Source organism: Lampris incognitus, chromosome 10, assembly GCF_029633865.1.
Source record: "Lampris incognitus isolate fLamInc1 chromosome 10, fLamInc1.hap2, whole genome shotgun sequence".
In the NCBI taxonomy this organism is placed as follows: domain Eukaryota; kingdom Metazoa; phylum Chordata; class Actinopteri; order Lampriformes; family Lampridae; genus Lampris; species Lampris incognitus.
Window position 1 is genome coordinate 33869260 of NC_079220.1, and position 14604 is coordinate 33883863.

Below are 14604 nucleotides of genomic sequence, written 5' to 3' on the forward strand. Positions count from 1 at the left end.
TTTCTCTCAGCCGGCAGGTGGCAATGAAATGCCCGAGAGTCCGCAGTACAGGCAGCGTCTCTCTGCCTTGCATCCGAGCTGCATGGGTTCCTCTGGAACAGAAGAGGGTGCCGTATGACGCTCAGGTTAATTACGCCATGAAGAAGAGGTTGGAGTGCTCGGGAGCCTCTGCTGGCGAGGCGAGGAACAGTGGGAGCGAGACCGTCCTCTTTTTCTGTGTAGGAGTCTTTTATCAATCTTGATACACAGAGCGATGAGGGAATCCAGGTCAGCAGGTAAGTCGAGGGGAGCCAGATTGTCTTTGAGAGGCTCAGATAACCCATCCAGGAAGGCGTCAAAAAGAGCAGTCTGATTCCAGTTGCTCTCAGCTGCCAGTGTGCAGAAATCTATGGCGTAGTCCAAAACCCGCCTAGGGCCCTGACGAAGCCTCACCAGAGTCATGGCCGCCTCTCGACCAAGCGCCGTCTGCTGGAAAATCTGGGTAAAGGCAGACAGGGAATTGCAGATAGGGACTTATGACTCCACTCGGCTGTAGCTTAATCCTCGGCTCTGCCGGTCAGTTGAGAGATGAGGTAGGCGATCTTGGACCTTTCAGTGGGGAAGGCTGCTGACTGAAACTCGAAGTGAAGATCGCATTGGGAGAGGAAGGCTCTGTAATTGCCGGAACGTTCAGGTCAGGACAGAGTGAGAGGAACTGAGGCTGAATTAGGTAGAGCAACACTGACTGTCGGACCTGGAAGCATGGAGGGACCCAGGTCTGGACCCACTGGCAGAATCTGCAGCTTCTGCATTTGCACGACCAGGAAGTTCAGTTGTGTACCAAATGCTATCATCGTAGAATCTTGTCGGTCGGTCAATTCTCTTATGTGGTGGCGAAGATGACCGATTTGGTTATCTTGTGACTGGATCTCGAGGTTGAGTGCCTGAAGCACGAAGCCTGCAGAGTCTATGCTGGGTCCTGCTGAGTCCATGTTTGGCCAGTTTGTACTGTCAAGCTCTCACCTAGAGCAGGACACGGAATGCAAAGACACTCGAGAATAGGGCAAAAATCAAGTACTTTATTAGGTTTGGTACACAGAGGTCAATCAGCTCAGCAAAGGTATCCATAAACGACAGACAAAAGGCAAAGTAGAAAAACACTCAGGTCTGATCTAGAACACTCACGGGGAAAAGACAAAGGAAAAAATGCTGGAACGCTGTCACGCAAAGATCAAGACGAACTGGCAGAGAAGACAAGGAGCACACGGACTAAATACACTGGGGAGGGAGACAATTAGACACAGGTGGCGGGGCGGGGAGGTAATCGCACACGCGGAAAACACAGGAGGGCAGGAAGTGAAGGTATCTGCAACAAGAGACAAGGTGAGTATCAAAATAAAACAGGAAGCACAAGACAAGGAAATAAGAGGATAACTAAACTAAGATGGACTGTGGTATTATTAAGAAGGACAATGTAGCCTATAGATTTTATCATGGTTCATAGACGGTGGATGATTGGCAGTCGAGACAAGGTTGGTGGTGGGTGTGAACATGATTGACAGCCACGAGAATTGTCCAATCACATTAGATCAAAAAATATTAAAACAATACCAATTCGCTGCCAATAAAAGTGAGAGTGTCTGGGGCGCACAGAACTGTGCCCCATGGAAAATCTGAAGAAAACAATTAGACAGCAGTCTCAGGTCACTTGCTCACCAAAAGTTTGAGGGCTTACTTATCATTTTGCCGGCGCTCCTCACGCAGGAAGTATAAGTATTCAGACAGAAATCAACCAAATACCATTTGGAACCAATTTTTAATGGCTGCTGACAGGCGCTCACATACTGAAAAACACTTTCATTTCGTAATTATTTGTATTCATTCATTCATTCATTCATTCATTCATTCATTCATTCATTCATTCATTCATTCATTCATTCATTCATTCATTCGTTCGTTCATTTGTTCTTTCATTATCCAAACCGCTTATCCTGCTCTCAAGGTCGCGGGGATGCTTGAACCTATCCCAGCAGTCACTGGGCGGCAGGTGGGGAGACACCCTCGACAGGCTGCCAATCCATCACATGGCGCCCCAACGCCATGTACTGTCCAACCGCCACACTGGTCACAGGTTTGAGTGGAACTACCCTGGCCTTGATGAAAGAGCAATGAACTGTGTTGGATTTGTTCATCAATTGAAGGTAAGAGACTGTACCGTAACCGTTTTCACTTGCATCCCCAAAGTGGTAAGCTGTGCCGAGACTGGATATCCAAAGTTATGTGGCTTGATACATCTTCTAACCTTGTAGTATCTCAGCAGATGCAAGTCGTATAACCATCTGGACCATTCTTGAGGGGTCATTTCATCTCATCCAAGTCTCATTCCAGTTAGTTTTTGCAGAATTTGCTTAGCAGGGAGGATGACAGATGGCAACATACCCAGAGGGTCATAAATGGAGCTCACCATTGACAAAATACCTCGCCTGGTAAGTGGTTTGTCCTGTAGATTGATCTTAAATTCAAATGAGTCTGTTTCAGTACATCACTGCACTCCTAGGGCTTTTTAAACAGGCAGGATGTCCTGGTTGAAATCCACATCGTTTGATCGACTATCCTCAGGTATTGAAAGGAGCAGGGTTCTGCTGTTGCTTACCCATTTGTTCAGCCTAAAACCACTTTTATTGCATAAAGCCAATAGCTCATGAGCGATTTCTAGTGCTTCTTTGTCATCCTCCACTGATTTTAAGCAATCATCCACATAGAAATTCTTTAGCCCAGAAGTGATTGCTTCAGTGCTAAATCCATCCACATTGTCTCTTGCACACTGTCGCAGGGCAAAGTTTGCACAACTAGGTGAGGATGTGGCACCAAAGATGTGCACGACCATCTTGAACTCCTCTAGCTCACTGCTGACATTTCCATCAGGACATCACAAGAATCGGAAAAGATCAGTATCATTCTCTGGCACCTTGACTTGATGGAACATGGCCTCTATACACTCACCGGCCACTTTATTAGGCACACCTGTCCAACTGCTCGTTAACGCAAATTTCTAATCAGCCAATCGCATGGCAGCAACTCAATGGATTTAGGCATGTAGACATGGTCAAGACGATCTGCTGCAGTTCAAACCGAGCATCAGAATGGGGGAGAAAGGTGATTTAAGTGACTTTGAACGTGGCATGGTTGTTGGTGCCAGACGGGCTGGTCTGAGTATTTCTGAAACTGCTGATCTACTGGGATTTTCACGCACAACCATCTCTAGGGTTTACAGAGAATGGTCCGAAAAAGAGAAAATATCCAGTGAGCGGCAGTTCTGTGGGCGAAAATGCCTTGTTGATGCCAGAGGTCAGAGGAGAATGGCCAGACTGGTTCGAGCTGATAGAAAGGCAACAGTAACTCAAATAACCGCTCATTACAACCGAGGTATACAGAAGAGCATCTCTGAACGCACAACACGTCGAACCTTGAGGCAGATGGGCTACAGCAGCAGAAGACCACACCGGGTGCCACTCCTGTCAGCTAAGAACAGGAAACTGAGGCTACAATTCGCAGCCTTGTATCAACGGTTCAGGCTGGTGGTGGTGGTGTAATGGTGTGGGGGATATTTTCTTGGCACACTTTGGGCCCCTTAGTACCAATTGAGCATCGTGTCAACACCACAGCCTACCTGAGTATTGTTGCTGACCATGTCCATCCCTTTATGACCACAGTGTTCCCATCTTCTGATGGCTACTTCCAGCAGGATAATGCGCCATGTCATAAAGCTCGAATCATCTCAGACTGGTTTCTTGAACATGACAATGAGTTCACTGTACTCAAATGGCCTCCACAGTCACCAGATCTCAATCCAATAGAGCACCTTTGGGATGTGGTGGACCGGGAGATTCGCATCATGGATGTGCAGCCGACAAATCTGCAGCAACTGCGTGATGCTATCATGTCAATATGGACCAAACTCTCTGAGGAATGTTTCCAGTACCTGGTTGAATCTATGCCACGAAGGATTAAGGTAGTTCTGAAGGCAAAAGGGGGTCCAACCCGGTACTAGCAAGGTGTACCTAATAAAGTGGCCGGTGAGTGTATGTCATGAATGCAATACTCTTCTGCCGGAATTTTGTGAGAACGCCAGTAAGACCATTTGTTAAGTCGTGCATTCAGAGATGTACCTTGGTAGGTATTTTGCAATTGGGACAACAATGCATCCACAGAGATTCCACGACATACCTTAATCAGGCTGGTCTGACAGATTAAATAGATGTGAAAATTCTTTAGGAAAACACTTTTGGGAACGTCTTTGCTCTATATGCTGGTGTATATATATATATATATACATATATGTAATATACATTTTCATCCACTTATAGAAAAGAAAGAACAAAACACAGGGAAAAATATGTACAAATAGGGAGTGATTTTTTTTTCCTTTACAACATAATCATTGATTTGTGAAAATAAAATCAGGCCTATGGGGTGCTATGTAGTCAAACCCTATTTTTTCCAGTATAAGGTTAATCGTTCCAATTCATGATTGACCTCTCCTCTCCATTTTATAATAAATGTCCATTGTAATTTCCATCCATCTGTTTAAAGTTGGGCTCTCCTGTGATAACCATTTCCTGGTAAGAGTCTTTTTACTAGCCACCAGCCGTATATTCATTAAATATTTATCTCCTTTCAACCATTGTTGGGGTATATACCTAAAATATATGGTCTTACTATCTAGGAGTATTTCACATTTAAAAATGTCTTGTAGGGCATTGTGTATCGCTCTCCAATAGTCTTTGATAACAGGGCAATCCCAGAAAATAGTGGTTTGCCAAAGGAGTTGAATCAAGTGCAACTGGACTTGGTATATATCCGTGAAGACGTTTCGCCTCTCATCCAAGAGGCTTCCTCAGTTCGTGCCTTTCTGACTAGACCAAGCTAGTCTGACTGGCTGGTGATGAGACTCAGTATTTATCCTCTATGAACTCCTGTGCTCCGATGTCCGCCCGCACCCGTCGCCATCGGAGCTATTGATTTGCATTTGTTCAGCCGCGACGGTCGTTGGGGGTGTTGATTTCGACTTCATTGTTCAGTGGTCATGAGAGTCATTGGAGCCGTTAGTGTCATGAGAGTCGTTGGAGCCGTTAGTTGGATAACCATGACCTGGATGAATGAGAACATTCACAGACAGGTAGTGGTTTGCATTTTTGTTTCCACAGTTTCTCCAGCAAACAGGGAGTATACTATAATAACATAATTTCTGAGGGGGTGTAATAAGATACCTTATCAGTTTTTTCCAACCAAATTGTCTCCATTTCTGCGAACTAGTACACTTCAATTGATATCTCCATATTTTTCATTCTTCATCAGACATAATTGTTCCTCCTTCCTTCTCCCATTTTGTTTTAATGTATAAAGTCGAATGTATTTTAAGATTTAACAGTCCCTTATATGAAATGATTCTACAATCAGTATCTGAATTATATGCTTTTCTAAACAGTTATATCAGACAAGTACTTGCATTGGTTACATTTTTCATAATGTAACTTCTGTAGATACTGATAAAAGTCTTGTTTTTCAAATAAGTGTTACTTTTTAAGCATTTCAAAACTCAGCAGTGTTCCCTCTTTCATTATATTGCATAGAGCTGTTATTCCTTTAGCTGTCCAGTACTTAAATCTAGTATCTAGCTTATTTGGTGTAAAGTCCGAGTCATATGCACATCATTTAATAATTAAAATATCTCCCTCTAGTTTAAATTCTTAGTTTTCCATGTTTTCAGAGTGCATTTCACCCATGCGTTATCCAGAGTATTTTTGTAACTTTGTAGCTTGTTATCAGCTAAGACTGCCTGTATGAGGATGGAAGATATCCTCTCCTCAATGTTTTGTCCCATTGAACATCACATGATGGGTTGCACCAGCATATCCTAGCTCTCATCTGTGCAGCAAAATAATAATCTCTAAGAGAAGGTAGGCCCCATCTCCCCTTTTCTTTGGCCAACTACAAAGTTTTGAGACGAACCCTAGGTCTTTTACCTTGCCATATGTACCTTGACAACATTTTATCCCATTCATTGAATTGGTTTTGGTTAATCTCTATTCGTAGGTTGGGGATTATTTGTTGCCTCCAGTGAAGGAGTTCAAGTATCTCGGGGTCTTGTTCATGAGTGAGGGTAGGATGGAGCGGAAGACTGACAGGCGGATTGGTGCAGCATCAGCAGTAATGCGAACGTTGTACCGGACCGTTGTGGTGAAAAGGGAGCTGAGCCGGAAGGCAAAGCCCTCAATTTACCAGTCAATCTTCGTTCCAACCCTCACCTATGGCCATGAGCTTTGGGTAGTGACCGAAAGGGTGAGATCACGGATAAAATCGGCTGAAATGAGTTTCCTCCGTAGGGTGTCTGGGCTCAGCCTTAGAGATAGGGTGAGGAGCTCGGACATCCGGAGGGAGCTCGGAGTAGAGTTGCTGCTCCTTCGCGTTGAAAGGAGACAGTTGAGGTGGTTCGGGCTACCTGAACCACCTCAACTAACTCCTTTCGGGCATCTGATTAAAATGCCTCCCGGACGCCTTCCTTTGGAGGTTTACTGGGCAGGGCCAACTGGGAGGAGAACCTGGGGTAGACCCAGAACTCGCTGGAGGGACTACATGTCCAATCTGGCCCGGGAATACCTTGGGATCCCCCAGGAGCAGCTGGAGGGAGCTGCTGGGGAGAGGGACGTCTGAAGTGCCCTATTTAGGTTGCTGCCACCGCGACCTGACCCCGGAGAAGAGGCTGATGATGAATGAATGAATGAATGAATCTATTGGTAGGATCTGAAAGAGATACAATAGTCTGGAAAATATAATAATTTTAATGGATTCGATGCTTGAGCTGAGACTAAGGAAATGAATTGGGTTCCATATTGTTATGTCTTCCTTATTTTTTTTTTAGTTAAAGGCGAATAATTGTGTTCTGATAGTTTTGCCAAATCTTTTGGCATGTTGATGCCCAAATATTTGAAAGACTCCGTTTGCCATGTCTGGTATCTGTGATGTTCAGTATTAGGGGAATACAGCTTTAAGGACACAAACCCTGCAGGCCTAGAGTCAGTTTGGGTAAGAACAGCCCCTAGGCCTACAGGGCTTGCGTCCACAACAACTTCTGTGCATGAAAACATCGGAGGAGTGATTTTTGGGCTGGAGACATGTCTGCTGTCTGTTCCAGAAGAGTGTGCCACGGGAGCGGGAAGGTAGACGAGAGTCAGTCGGATTATGTGCACTTGCAGTATCCTGTGAGTTCTCTGATGTTGACGCAGAAATAAGACGCCGCATTGTGCAGTATCTACTTTCAGTTTCTCTTGGTGAGCTATAGCTATATGGAAGTAATTGAGTTTTATCTATGTTGATCTTGTATGCTGATAATTGACCATATTGTTCAAATGATTGCATCAATTTAGGTAAAGAAAGTGTTGGTTGCCCTAGATAGATCAAAATGTCGTCTGCATAACAGGCCAATTTATGCCCTGTCGCTCTAACAATAATTCCCCTGATATCTTTATTTTGTCTGATGTATTGAGCTAGTGGTTCCAAATATAATGTGAAGATAGCGGTGACCATGCGCAGCGCTGTCTCGAGCCCCTTTCTAGGGTAAAATTATTTAATAAATATCCATGCATTTCCATCCTAGCAGTGGGCTTGTCATATAGCGCCTGTATAGTTTTAATAATTAATTTGATATTCCATTAATTGTGCAATTTCATTCTTCTTTCTCGTTAATGCAGCCAGTTTTGCACTCCTTAATGCTTTCAGTCACCTGAGACTTTCCACAAACACATGCTCAAGATCACTTCCCAGACTCTCCAAGCCCTCCTTTTTGTCATTTGACTCCATTTTGTCTTTTGAGTCCATGGCAAAAACACACATTCAGTCGATCGTCGCCAAAAGGCAGCGGTTTGCTCTCTTCTGGTGCTTTTGGTTTGCGCCTTGGTCGATGTGCATAAACAACACTCAGAGTCCACGATTTCTTTCCTTTGTCCCATTTATTTCCGTTCTCATTCAGACACCATTGTGCTACGTTTTTCTTCCTTTCCACAAACAAATTAATTGCTCTTATGATGTAAAGAAGGGCAGACATAAAAAACAAAAACAAAAAACGTATTTCAGCGGTCAAAAAATCGTGTGCCTACAAAACCAAAAGAGCGCCACTTAACTGCCAGCTCTGCCCTTATAGTATGCCAGCTGACACCTACAATTAGCTACCGCCTTACTCAGCTGGCTGATTGTCAAAGGGAGTGTCAGTCTCAATAAGCTGATTGTCAAAGTGGCTGTCAAACGGGTAGTGTCCACCCTACACTTCACAACAGCAATTAACCACAACCCAGTGAGTCTGTGAGTCCCCATATTTCGTTATTTTTTTTAACATAATACATTAAATTATCAAAATCATAATTTTGGCTCCAACACTGATCACCAGACTGATAACCAGTCTGCTCATCAGTCTATTCACCATACTGATCACCAGTCTGATCACAAGTCCTACCACCAGTCTGTTCACCAGTCTGATCACCAGTCTATTCAGGTCCAAAAGTCTTGCAGCTTATGGTCAATTAGGTTAGTTAACAGCTTCACCTCGATTACTCCTTTGACCCCAAATTATTTGATTTTTTTTCTGACAATGGCATCACTCCTACATGCTACATTCCTTTATGTTGCTCAGTGAAAATTGTGAGCTAAACTGAATTGGAATGTCAGGGAAGTTAAATTACCATCGCGATTGCTAAAAAAGAAATAAAAGTAAAAATAACTGACCACATATACAAGTGGTCCATTCACGTGTTGGATGATTATTTTAATCACAGATAGCTAGCTAGCTAGCTAGATAGGATTTTTAGGATTTATGTTAAAACATTTCAGTGATTTTGGGAAAGCTAAGCTTACCTAGCCTCTTAATAGTGCCGCATATGATGATATCTAACATTAACGAACGACAAAAAGACAACGAAGTAAGTAACTAGCAAAAACTCTTCAGTGGAGCTAATTGAAATTTTTTTTTTAATTCCCATTAGTGTTGTTTTAACTGCCCAGTTTATCTAATGCTGCATATTTCACCACAAAGAAATTGAGGTAGGTTAACGTCTTGGTAACGTTAGATTTATTTATTTTATTTTATTTTTTTAGCTATATTAAGACAACTAAGGCAGTGATGTTACATTATGTAGGCTGAGTTTTATAGCCTACCTGTGTTTTTCATCAGATAATGATAAGATAAAGTCTCATAAGTTTGACTAAAATGACAAAAAAAAATATTGGTTTTGGCTAGACTAGGTTGAACAGTTCAATATAACCTGATGTCTGAAAAAGACTAAAATGTCATGTTTTCATTGACTAAAGCCATACAAAAATAGTTATGGTTTTCTTTGACTAAGATAAGACTAAAATCCCCAGACTTTTAGTCGACTAAAACTTGACTTAACAAAAACAGGATCAGGATAAGGTTGACTAAATATGACAGTTTTGTAAGTTTTTAAAAAAAAATCTTAATCAGAGAGATCCCTCCTCTGTTGCTCTCCCTGACGTTTCTTCCTATTTTTTTTCTCCCTGTTAATGTTAATGTTTTTTTGAAATTTTTTTTTAGTGAGTTCAGGAAGTTGTTTCTTATCCGTCTATCTGCCGAGGGTCTAAGGACAGGATGCTGTGTTGTTGTAAAGCCCCCTGAAGCAAATTTGTAATTTGTGATATTGGGCTATACTACAAGTAAAATTGACGACTTGACTCCTTTTGGGATCAACATTCTTATCATGCTTCCTCTCAGTACCTTTGTATAGGGAATTGAATGATCCTTAAACTATCAAACAACTAAATTCAATGTAACATAGGCTCAAATAAGGTAAGCTGTACAAATGTTTCTACTTAGCTCCCGAATCAAGTGTGTTTAGTAGGCGGTGGGGGGGTTTAGTAGGGGGTTGGCAGTAAAATGAAAACAGATGGGGACAGAGAGAGGGAAGCAAGGTTAGACAACACAGTCAGTGCCGGTACGTTACACTGCAACTTTTTAATATACTTTATTGATTAATATTATTTTATGAAAAATGGAGGTAGAGAAAGGAGGAGGGAGACAAGAGTACTGACCTTCACAATAAAGTAGTGGGAGGAGGAGAGCCCAGTGTTGCCGGCTAGCTGAAGAACAGGAGCCAGGTGTTGTTGGCTGGACGGAGGGAGAGAGCATTGTTGTTGTTGTTTTTTTTTGCACTATGCTGCTGCTACTTCTTTTACGAGATGACTTTGGAGGTTCACTGTTGCACAGCATCGCTGAACCAGTTTATCTGCAAAGTTCCACAGAGGAGATGGGATGAATTTCAGGATTCTAGATTATTTAAAATGGACATTTGTCCTCTCAACATGATTCCTATCCTGTGCAATTAGCTTTGTAGTATGTACTCCACTGTGTGTCAGTTGGTCATGACTGAGGAATGGGGGGAGGTTTACTGTGACTCCTTCAGGCAAACTATTATGGATCAGGAATCCCTTGTCAGCCAACATCAGGTCTTCAGGCTTCAAATGGTCCAGAATGCCAGAATACAGTACTATTTCCTTACCAGTTACTGATCCTGGGTAAAGTTTGCTGCAGTATGTGATCACAGCATTCGGTGCCACCCCAAGGAGTAGTTTAAAGGAGTGCATGCCACTGTATACAGAGTAGGTCTCTTTCTGGGTACCCATTTGCTTGGGGATAGCGATTTTGATGTCAGCGCAATCCAATATCATTCTGCAGTTTTGGGAGTGTAGAAATGAAGAAGGCAAGCTGGTTTTATTTTTCTCCTGGCTGGGTACAGTGTTCATCATGTCCTTTAAAAGGAGCCTGTGAAGAACCTCTATGAATGTTACTGACATTCCTGACAGTGCTTATACTGCAGTGGAAGGATGCAGCCAGGTGCAGGTATGTATAGCTATGATGGAGTTTCATGAGGGTCATAAAAATTTGGTCTTCAAAGGCTCCAACCAGCTTGGTATGTAATGGAGCCCTCAAAACGAGCAATATATCCACATACAGCACTGAATATACTAATATCTGGCAATCCTGTCTCCATCCGAAGAATACTGTCAATCAGCTGAGAGGCAGAATACCTGTCACGGCAGTAACTCTGCTTATCCTTGAGACCTCAACTCTTCTGTTGACTGCTCTAGCTGAATCTCAAGCTGGATCCCATTTCTTTGTTCAGACTGCAGCTCTTCTTCAACCGTTTTACTACTTGATTGTTCATCAACATTGTTGGTAAGGGGTTGAGGACCCTCTACAGCAGCCTGAGATAGTGGCTGACCTCCCACCTTATCAGTCGTAAGCTGTGTAGCTCCTTCCTCCTCTCCATCCATGGCTAGTGTACCAGTTTCATTCCCATCAGTGTTTTCCTCACTCAGGCTGTAGGAATGATCCTAAGTATTTTGTCCAGTGGGGACATAATTTGTGCCTACAAATAAAACGGACTTCTTTGTCCCCTGAAGGAAAATTATATCTACAGTGGGCACTGGACTTCCTGTCAGCTCATCTGGGGGAAAAGTAGAATATATACAATGTTAGTTTCATGGAAGTTGCACCCTCACACATAAGGGCACATGTACATAAATTTTACAATAACTAAGTGTACAAATATCAAGGTTTACACAAAATCAATTATAATTATAATGCTCCCACAATTTACAACTTACTATATAGGTTGTCCTACAGTAATTGCAAGATTATAATGGTTATATTTCTTAATTATTGCATTTTTCAATATGCCAAACCATAATTTCCTTTAGTAGCTGTGTATTGGTATAAAGAAAGAAACACAGAACAGAGAATACTTTCACGTAACTTTACTGTGTCAGCTCAAGTTCATCACACGCTACATCTTTTTCTTCATCTCTATGATCCCCATAGGATCAAAGAGTATCACAACAGTTACCTAGTGCAACCTATAGGCTTGGAATGGAATAGCATTCCGAACACAACTTTTCCCTCTCTCTTAAAAATGTTACTTCTATCTAAAACAAACGGGTATAGAAGCAAATGCAGCAAACAAGTAACTTTTGAAATGATAACCTAAAAGGCCATATATCTCTTGTACTCAAGTTACATAGTCTTTGATCCAAGCTGGCTGTGTTCTGATCTGCTGGCTCGGATTTCGTATCGTGTCAATTGTAGCAGGCTCCGTAGGCCTTTGATCTTCTGCTGGAAGAGTGAAGGTCTCCGGCAGTGCATACAAGTGTGAAGCATCCCAAGTCTTCCCATCAGCTAGTGTGTAACTGTGAGGTACTTTCTGCTGTGTCACCTTAAGAGGCTCAATGAACTTGGTCTTTCCTTTCTTGACATGCATAGGGTTTCTCACATGCGCAAGGCTTCTGGGCTGCAGATTAGGAGTACTAGCATGTCTCTTGGCATCAGCATATGTTTTCATGTGTAACTGCTTCTTTGCAACCGTGTCTCTCAGTTCATGATCTTGCGCAGGTGTGAACTTTGATTGGATAGAGAGTTTGGTTCTCATTTCTCTTCCATACATGAGCTGAAAGGGTGATGTTCCTGTGGTTGCATATGGTGTAGCTCTGTAGGCTTGCAGGAACTCAGTGACATGCGCTTTCCACGGTGCTTTCGTTCTCTGTGCGGTAAGGAGGCTTTCTTTTAACACCCTATTTAGCCTCTCTACAGCTCCATTTCCTTCTGGATGGTAGATTGTAGGCTTGATGTGTTGGATATCTTGTTCTTCCAGGAAAGAAGACATTTCAGAGGAAATTGGCTGTGGGTCATTATCAGTCACTACAGCCACGCGGTTCCCTTTTTGGCTAAACACATATCTCATGAAGGCAATCACCGTAGCTGTAGTGCATTGAGGAGCAAAACACACCTCTGGCCACTTTGAATAATAATCCACCATGGTAATAGCGAATTTACAGTCAGGAGGACCGATTTCAATTGGGCCAACTATGTCTAGTGCCACTTTTTGCCAGGGTCCATCAGGCAAAGGGACTGGTGTCATTGGTGCAGGGGCTGTTCTTGAAGTCTTATCATTCAGCTGACAAGGCACACAGGAGGCAATGACGGACTATACCAGTGCATCCATCTTAGGCCACCAATACAAATCGCTCAGTCTTTGTTTGGTGCGCACGGTACCTTGGTGGCTCTCATGCGCTTGGTGCACCATGTGGGGTCATAGCCTTACTGGTACCACAAGTCTGTGGCTCCCTCTCAGTATAAGTGAGTCGTGCGCTGATAGCTCATCCCTAACCTGGTAGTAAGGCATCATGTCAGCAGGCAGACCTTTTGGTGATGCAGGCCACCCTTTGCTCATGTAATTGTGAAGCTTACGCAGCTCTGGGCAGGAAGAACATACCTCTGTGAAGTCAGATATGGGCAAAGCAGTCAAGAGGGTGGAGACAGCAGCAACAGTCTCTGGTTCCATGTTTGTAAAGCTGCCCTGTTCATATGGCAGTGGTAAACGGGAAAGACGTAACTTTACTGTGTCAGCTCAAGTTCCTCACACGGTACAGCTTCTTCTTCATCTCTATTCTCCCCATAGGATCAAACAGTATCACAACAGTTACCTAGTGCAACCTATAGGCTTGGAATGGAATAGCATTCAGAACACGACAGTAGTGGCTTCTGTTACATGTTTAAGTTGGTAATGTTTAACTGCAGACAAATTAAATTCGTAGCTGTAAAATTACAGTTATTGCATAATAAACTTCAAACCATATAGCACTTTCGGTTATTGATTTTTGTATTTTATGGAATTTTGCAATATGTCAAGCTATAACTTTGTAATGTAGACTGGCCCATGGCCTAACGTTGGTGAAATTCTTTAGGGAAGGAGTACATTCAAACCTAAAACTATTGTTCAAACTTGTAAGGGGGACTTTTTCACCCATTATCTATATTTCAGAATTCAAAATAAGTTACCATCCATCTATCCATTATCTAAGCCGCTTATCCGAATTTGTTTCGCGGGATGCTGAAGCCTATCCCAGCAGGTGTCTCTCCACCTAGTTACATAAATTACATTGCATTACATCAGTTAAATAAGTTACATTAATAAAAAATACATAAAGTTAAATATTAATCTTTCAATTAAAAATGTGTACAAGTCAGTAGGATTACATGTAGCATTCTAAATGCCTTACAGTTCCTTTAATCTATAAAACAACGGCAAAATTAACAAGTTCTTGGATAGAGCAAGATTAAATCTTGTTGCAGCTGCCATCAGGACTGTGTAGGTAACATATAGCTAGCAGAAAGCACTATTAACGGGGACAAACTGATACACGGTAGCCATCGGATCTCTGGTCTCACCGGAATGCCAAACAAGGGCAACCGGCCGTTTATTTATTGAATCACCCGCCCCCCTCTGCACAGTGACGTCAGCATAAGGGCATTCAAGACAGACAGTGTTGATCGGTGTTCAACACCCCCACTTGCTCTTAGGCTGATTACAGTATGCAGTTGTCAGGTACATCTAGCAAAGAAAATAAAATAAAAACATCTTACATACCAAAAAAAAAAGAAAAAAACTTGTCAAGCAGAGCTTTAGTTACAGGTTTAGTCAAAATATCTGCAACCATGTCTGATGTGGGGCAATACTCAATAGTTATCCTTCCATCACTAAGTGCAGACCGAACAAAATGATA